Source organism: Podarcis gaigeae (assembly GCF_964106915.1).
Source record: "Podarcis gaigeae genome assembly, chromosome: 5".
Taxonomy (NCBI): Eukaryota; Metazoa; Chordata; class Lepidosauria; order Squamata; family Lacertidae; genus Podarcis; species Podarcis gaigeae.
Genome location: NC_139681.1, coordinates 20,864,423 through 20,871,391, shown reverse-complemented (window position 1 = coordinate 20,871,391; position 6,969 = coordinate 20,864,423). Strand labels below are relative to the sequence as shown.

Here is a 6,969-nt window from a genome sequence, read left to right as displayed (position 1 = left end):
AAGTCATTGCCATCTTTTTCAGCTGCCTGCAGGAATTCATTGCATACAAGGACATTTTGCAATATGCATATTAAAAGGGTTAATGTTATTTGCAGGATGATACTTGGGTAGATAGCAGGAACAGCGCAAGCCATTTTGTTAGCTGAGGCAAAGGAAATGTTTGCGCATTTCCCCATTATTTCCACGAAATCTGATTAGGCTGGTCACTGAACTTTCAGCACTGTTGATGGGGCAGAGTCCTCAACTGCACTCTAGGGCAGCAGAATAGCATAGGGAGTGCAGGGCAGAAAACATGGCAAACATTTTGGGCCTCTTTCCTGTGGGAATGTTCTGGGGTGCAGGAGAGGATATATTGACTAATTATATCCTTATCCAACTTGTGCTAACAAGTTTCCAAAATATCAGCAGAGTTTATATACATTCCCCTTTTAGTTCGCAACGGTAACGCTTGCACAGGTTCGCTAGAACCTCTATAATAATTACTCTGGTAATTTCCCCTTTGTTCCCTCTTAAAATACAAGACACGACACAGTCTTTATTAAAGTATAAAAGAGTTTACTCATGTTCTGTTCACAATATGATCCCAGAAGGTAGGCAGGCTTAAAAAGGTTACATACACTTAAAAACTATCTTATAGGAAGATAGTACTGTCCTCTCTTGGCTGAGAGCCAAGAGGGCATGCTGCTCCTTCAGAAGATGAAGATGGCAGAGAGGCAAGAGGCAAGAGAGAGAATGGCTGCCTGCCCTGTGCTTTTATCATTACCTGCACAGGTGAGGCCACACCCACCTCTGGTCACATGCGGAGGAAGTCCGTCCCCAGGAAGTTTACCTGCTTGCTGGACAGACATCCCTCCCCATGTTCTAACATGTACACTCTAGGAATGTTGTCATTGACTGCTCCTGTGTTTACATCCCACATTTCCACCCCTCAGAATTTGTCGCCTGAGGCAGCTGCCTCACAGAAGGGTAGGAAACCCTGGGTGCAGGCAGTTTATAGCTTCTAATGTTCTGACAGATCCAAGCCTTGATGAGCTTCCAGTCCAGAGGGGGAAGGGATGACAATGGGAAGAGGGACGGTAACTAGGGGACTGTGCGTCCTTTCTGGAGATAGAACATGGAACTCCTCAGCAGCTCCTGGGATGCCAGTTTCTTCCCCCAGGGCCGTCAACATGATAATGAGCTGAAGGGACTCGCCTATGGAGGTGTCCCCTCTCATTTTGCCCACTAGGAAAGAGATCTTGTCATTTCTCAATACTGTAGAAGACAAGGCACTGGCAGCTCTTCCCATCCACGTGCTCCTCTATCTTTCACCGTGCCCCACCCCTGGGAACTGCTTGTCATGCCAGTTGAGGAGGCGGGTGACAGGAGAACTTCCTGCTGTACCTGTTCTAATTGGCACAAAATTTCCATGTAGACATGGATACACATTAAGCCAAAAATTGAGGAGGCCAAGAACCCGTAGGTTCTTTTCAGTCTCCTCCCTCCAACGGCAGATAGATTCAAATGCCATTCAGGAGTGCCAGAGGCTACCGTATTGTCTCGAAATAAGCCACACCTTAAAAATTAGAGGGGGGGCGGAGAAAAAAAGAAATACCCGAATATAAACCGTTGCATTCCTGGCTGCATACTGGGGGCACTCTCTTCCCTTCCCGGCCTTGGGGGAGAGGATGGGGGACTACGCACGGGGCGGGTGCTGCTTTGCCATGTTCCTGCAGCTGTTTGCCCCATGCTCCTAACTACATACCATAAGGTTGCGAATATGAGCCGCACTTTAACTTTTCACGGTCAGAATTTGGGGGGAAAGTGCTGCTTATATTCAGACCAGTACGGTAATTCTAGACTTGCATAGCATGAGGTGTGAGGAACTGTAGGCAAATATAGGCTCCACATCCATACACAGTGGTACCTCTGGTTACGAAATTAATTTGTTCTGGAGGTCCATTCTCAACCCAAAACTGTTCTTAACCTGAGGCATGCTTTTCTAATGGGACCTCCCGCTGCTGCCAGCATGTGACTTCCACTCATATCCCGAGGCAAAGTTCTCTACCAGGAAACCTACTTCCAGGTCACTGGAGCTCGTTACCCAAAGCGTTCGTAAGGAGGACGGTACATAACCCGAGGTTCCACTGCATTTAGCAAAATCCTGGACTTCTTGGTTCTAGTCTGCTCACATTAAGCCAGAGACAAGATTAAGGGTGTTGCAGTGTGGTAATAAAGAATAATCGATGGAGATTAGGGCAGGAAGATGATGTTACTGAAACACCCGGAAGATTTCCAATACAATTTAGTTGGTTAAATTGGTGGCTGGGGAGTGTTGCAGCTTTCTTTCCAATAAAGACATTTTGTCATTGTTTCCAGCCTTCTTCCTGTATTTCCCCACCTTTATTTTGATCACCAAGTATTGCACATAGACACTGTGTGCAAAAAGATTGCACATGCTCGAATCCTGTAATGCTACCATTCATTTTACAGCATTTAAAGACATCTCATAACCATTTGAAAAACAATGGAATAATCCTTAACATTTGTATAGCACTTTCAAGTGTTCAAATGAGCGTTATATTGTTGTAAACTTTAACAGCCCTGTAATGGAAATCAGTATTATTATCCCCCATGCTGCAGATGTGGGGGGCACAGAAAGTGCATTACCAAAGGTCACCTCGTGAATGCATGAGAGAGGCAGCAGTCAAAGCTGGGGCTTTCTGATTTTTAGCTTGCTCTCTTAGCTATGTAACCAGAAAAATCCGAGTGCTCCCTTGGACAAAAAGTAAAGACACCAACCAGAGTAAATTGGAGCAAATCAGCAGCCTGTAGGCTTGGCCTTTATTGACTGATGCGACAGGGTGCTCCCCTCACTTGCAGGTGAGAGGAAAGACACAGAAAAATGGTGTGCAAGACCTTATAAAAACTTTTGAAATTCCCCTCCTCTAGGTCAAGCCCACCCCCAGAAACATCATGCATACATTACAGAAAGGAGGGGTTGAGGGAGGAGTTGGGGTGGTAACCTGAGTGTCCTGTCACCTGGCTGGTTCCCTTCTCTCCCCCTCCCCATGAGTCACTTCCAGGAGACAAAGGGGACTTGGCAGTTTCCTGCCCCCAGAGGGAAGATCTGATCATTGTCCTTTGTTTCAGTCCATGCTGAATCCACTCCCATATGCAAGTTCTTTGTGATCTTGATTGTCTTCTGTCTAGGACCATCAGGGTTGGCATAGCAACTGGGCAGGGCTCCTGCGGATGTGCTGGGATGGTGAAGGGATTATGGCTGCCCTGTATCACACCTTCCGCAACAACACCTAACAGTGTGAGAAAAAAGTAAAAAAATAAAATAAGCAGAGAACTAAGTCTGAACCGGTATACGCATGAAGGCCTTAATCTACAACCCTGATCACTGTGATCATGTTCACAGAATGGCCAACAGGAGGAGCTCTAACTTAACAATGCCAACTAAGCAAAGTTCTAAACTTTTTTCAGTTGTTTGGATCAATGTTTGCCATCCTTATTATAGTGAGAATTTCCCTCTAATTCCCAGTAAATTTATGCACAGCACACATTCATTTGACACATTTGATGCAGATACTGAGTTTAAATCATTTTTTTAAAAATTCAGATACCCACCTTAGAAATCTAATTTCTGCAATGGATGGGCTTAGTGCTAAAAGTACATTAAATCTGGTTTTTAACACTAACTCCCAAGGTAATGTGCAAAGGACTGCAGCCATAAACAGCTTGCACTGGGGAGACTAAAACGAGTTATGTTGCATTGTTTTTTCTGGCAAAAGTTGAGTAAGTACTTAGTTCTCTCCTACAGAGAAATTGGCATTTAGAAATATATATATAAACCCTTCCCTGCCTAGTCCATTACCCCCAGGACATGGGTAGGTTTTATTAAATGTAATTCTCTCTGTTGGATCCAAAAGACATATTCATGGTAACAATGTCTTCTATATTCACAGAACATAATGCCTATATGCCTTTCGCACAACAAAAAATAAGTTAACGTAGGTTCTCCCACTGTCATACACTAATCTATGCTTGGTTGTTTTACCTAAAAGTGAAATTATGACCTTCCCGTTTGGTTCTCTCCTTTCTTCTGTTCAGGTCTGGTTTCAAAACAGAAGGGCCAGAACACCAAAGAGCATTGGTTCCAGGATAAGGATCGGGAACCAGGCTGCAGCTCCTTATAGCCGGAGTGAAAGAAGCCGTCCAAGAAGCAGCCTGGACAGCAGCCCAGGAAGCAGTCCAGGAAACAGCCAAAATATTCACACGCAACAATATTACCAGCCACAGAACTTTGATTATGCTGAAAGCTATGGAGGAGCAGGGTTGTGGCAGCCACCTCTCAACAACACGCAACCGGGAGAGTGTGCCCCGCAACAGCCGAGCTCCCTGGAATTGAACCCTGCTTATTACCAGCAAGCTGCTTTTTGTGGAACTGGGCTTTCTGAGACTTCCCAGGCGAGCAACTGCCCAGTTCCATATTACGGTGCGGAGGTGGTGAGGCAGCCTCCACCATCATCTGATAACTTCTTCATGGCATCAAGCAGTTACACTCCCTGGTCTGCAACGGGGAATTATTCAGCTACAAATCCTGGACAAATGCAGAACGTTGATGGAAGTGTTTCGGGCTCTCAGTTTTTCACTTTAAGTCAGGTTCCAGATTAGCATCCCAACTCCTTCCTTGCTATCCTGTACATATTTTCCAAGCTCCCTCTTTTAATGCCTTTTAATGCATGACTTTGAATGTATGTTTTGAATAAAGTTTGGTTTTTTAATAGCTTGTCTGGAGTCTTCATTTAATTTTCCATTTACTGCAACATTCACTTTCCTTTGTTCAAGCATATAAACATGGGCTTAATTTTCCCATAGAAAAAAGTCAGTTGTGCGGTACATGTGGTTCTAGAGATAAAAGGTCAGGTCTACTAATGGCTGAAAATTCCTGAGACACATTTTAATGCACCAATGGGCTTTCTGTCCCTTTCCTTTTCTTTTCAAGTCTCTGTATCTGAGAATAGAGTAGGTGGCAATCAATGTGGTGGGAAGTTGCTATATTTTCTTTGTATGCAAAAGTATATTTGTACATCCTGCTATAAGTCAATTTAGTAACACTTTTCTGTGTTAATAAGTTTGGTTTCCATTCATGAGTCTTCCATTTTTTAAAAAAACAGAAGTTTGAGATGGGGATATAAGATTTAATTGATTTTTCTACCATGAGTGTGTTAAGTTGTTTTCCAAAGCTTTAAAGACATATAAGATTAACTTGTTTGTGCCTTAGCCTGCAACATGGGCATTTATATCGATTAAAAACTTTGTGGGGGGGTATATTGAACACTTTATTTCATTTTCTTGCTCTTAATCCCCCCCCCCCCGGTTTTGTGCTCTACTGCCTTCAATGAAGCTTTATAGGAGGGTTGCCTGTGAACTAGAGGTACCACAGCATTGGTGCTGTTCATATTAGGAAGTTACTTTGTGGTAAATTCTGCTTTGAAATTTGTCAAGTTACAATTTAGGAGGTGAAACATTGTGATCTTTGAACCTAGTAGGAAGAAAGGGACATAATGTATAAACGAACTAGTAATAGGTTGAAACGCAGCTATGTATTTGATACCTCAACTTTGCTTGCTTGTTTTCCTTTTTTCGTCCTCCTACAAATAAAACCTATTCAATGTTCCGGGTTGCTATGTTCTTATGGTTTTTATTTACTGAATTTATACGCCGCCCTTCGGAGCCCACGTCGGCAAACAGAAACAGTACACACTTTAAAAACAAAAACAAAGCAAAAACATTCTAAAACATTTCGAACATTAAAAAAATAACAATTTTAAACACCTAAAAGCAATTTCAGTTAGGAAGAATCCTAAAAGTAATTATAGGAGGTTTGTTGGTTTGTTTTTAAAACTATTCTTCTGCCCCCCTGATCTCGGGGTTGTCAGGAACATTATTCAGCAGCCACCAAATGCCTGAGCAAACAGGAATATTTTCAAATTCCTAAGGAAACGCAATAATGATGAAGACGGGGCAGCTCACTAGAGAGAGCATTCCGCAACCGGGGAACCTTTTTAAATGGGCTGACCGTCCAGATTGAACCAACTACAAAGGCACTGTCATTTTATTTATTTATTTATTTGGGTTTATAAAAGATTAACATACGAATCCTAACTTGCAGGTACCAGCTTGGAAAAGGCATTCTTAGTGCAAGGAATTCCTCTTCTAAGATGGCGGGTGCCCTTGCATATGAAATAATTTATACTTGCTTCTTTTTAGAACAACAAAAACCTTTTTAAAAAGAGAGTACCCGTTTAAGATACGAAGTGTGTGTGGGGGGGTGTTCTTTGGTTGGACCTCGCAAGTCTGTTTTTTGTACAATGCGGGTGTGGCTTGACAAAGAAAATGCGTAGCAGGCGCCCGAAATCTCTCTCTCTCTCTCCCCTCACCTCTCAATTCTCTTCCATTCAGTTGAAGAGTCAATTGCCAAAGGGGTGTCGACGGAGGGAGGGGTTAGACCCAGTTTGGCAAAGCAACTGATTTTTTGAAAGAGAATGTAACTCTTTCTATTGGTTGAGAAGTAAGGGTGAAACGCAAAAATGATGAAGACGGGGCAGCTCATTGGGATGGCATTCCGCAACCGGGAAACCTCGTATTGATTGAGAAGTAAGGGTGGGATCGCCCACCGGAGATAAATGCCCAGAGCGAACGCCCAGCAGAATACCGGATTGAACCTGAGGGATCTTAGTGTCCATTTTTAAGGCAAAACCAATTCAGGAGAGAGCGAGAAAGAGTTTTTTCATGATTGCAACCAACAACGAAGGTAAGAGAAACTTTTTTAAAAAATGATTATTAAACCTTGAGCTTTCCATGTCGGGAGGAAGATCTGCAAGCGTCGCTTCAGTTTAAGCTTACCGAGCGCTTCCTTGAGATTTGCCTCTTTGCTTTTTCCCTGGAGGAAGCTGCCCCAAAGTAGGAGGAGATAGG

General features: G+C 43.3%; 1 long non-coding RNA gene across 1 annotated transcript; it reads right to left on the bottom strand.

Annotated features, from left to right (window-relative positions):
• On the bottom strand, positions 1 to 6,051 carry LOC310845416. Its single transcript, XR_014564686.1, has 3 exons — positions 4,228 to 6,051; positions 918 to 2,041; positions 1 to 312 (listed from the first exon to the last, which is right to left on the bottom strand). It is a non-coding gene; the product is annotated as an uncharacterized lncRNA (long non-coding RNA).
• Positions 6,052 to 6,969: the final 918 nt, after the last annotated feature.